This window comes from Orycteropus afer, unplaced genomic scaffold (assembly GCF_000298275.1).
Source record: "Orycteropus afer afer isolate SDZICR_OR568_19922 unplaced genomic scaffold, OryAfe1.0 scaffold00042, whole genome shotgun sequence".
NCBI classification, from domain to species: domain Eukaryota; kingdom Metazoa; phylum Chordata; class Mammalia; order Tubulidentata; family Orycteropodidae; genus Orycteropus; species Orycteropus afer.
In genome coordinates, this window is record NW_006921629.1 from 12,282,961 (window position 1) to 12,284,093 (window position 1,133).

At 38.6% G+C, this 1,133-nt stretch overlaps 1 protein-coding gene across 1 annotated transcript in view; it reads right to left on the minus strand.

Annotated features, from left to right (window-relative positions):
- Nucleotides 1–1,133, minus strand: part of LOC103194114 (olfactory receptor 1A1-like) — an 84,102-nt gene that overhangs the window by 82,181 nt on the left and 788 nt on the right. The window lies entirely within an intron of this gene.

Below are 1,133 nucleotides of genomic sequence, written 5' to 3' on the forward strand. Positions count from 1 at the left end.
AATTAGAAGACAATGTCATACTAGATATTCAACTTTAAAATTTCTGAGGACATGTTTGGAGTATAAACATGCAGCCTTTCAGAGGCTTTGTCATGTATCTGAAGAAAGTGATGCACCAAACAAGGGAAAAACATGGCAGGGAATGGAGATGGAATATTCCTTTTTGATACTAAGATATGGCACATATACATCAATTTAGACTTTAGCTAGTGGGTTCTTTCCCTCTGTAGAACCTGTTTTTCACAAAATACCTTGTGGGGTTCTTGCATCATAGTGAAGAGAAGGAATGATTTTCTTTTGGTGAAAGGCGGGCAGTAGAATGAAAAATGTTGACACTGCAGTCTGATCTGGAAGGACTCTCGTGATCTCACCAGAAGGAAATTTTAAAGTGATATTCTTGGGGACTTAGGTTGTGATTAACCAAATTGCCCTTCCCTGTAGGACATTGTTGCACAGGCCTACAGGGCTCCAAGACTTCAACTCTTGCCAAAAAGTGAGCAAAGAAAAAACAAGGTAGCAACATGCCCAGGAAGCTGGATTAGCAGAACATAACTACATATCCTGCTATCTTATTTGTTCTTTTCTTATCATGTGGTATATCATATATGATGCTACATAAAGGATGTTTCATGTATTTTGTTCTCCTTTATTAGGATGTGAGCTGCATGAATGCAAAGACTTCTGTGTATTTTTTTCACTCCTCTATAGCCAGTGACCTATAAGGTTGTCTACATCATAGAAGTAATTTAATAAATAAGTGTTGAAAGAATATATGGATATACTAGGTAAATTTTCTTTGTAGGATAAGCACTTAACACAAACTTTCAGGATCCAGAAGATAGGAAAATAAAATGAAAAAAAAACCTATAGACATTTTTTCTTGATTTTCTAGTCCAAAAAAAAGGGCAGGAAAGGAGGAAACCTATCACCCCTCAGGTCAGGGATTGCCTCCCCATGAGGACTTTCCATAGAGCACCCTGAACATCAGGGTTTCTGAGGCTATAAATGAGTGGGTTCAGCATGGGGTTGATGACAGTGTTGAAAACTCCAACCCCTTTATCCTTATCTGAAGCCTCCTCTGAGCCCAGCCTCATGTAGTTGAAGATACCTGTCCCATAGAAGAGGCAAACTAC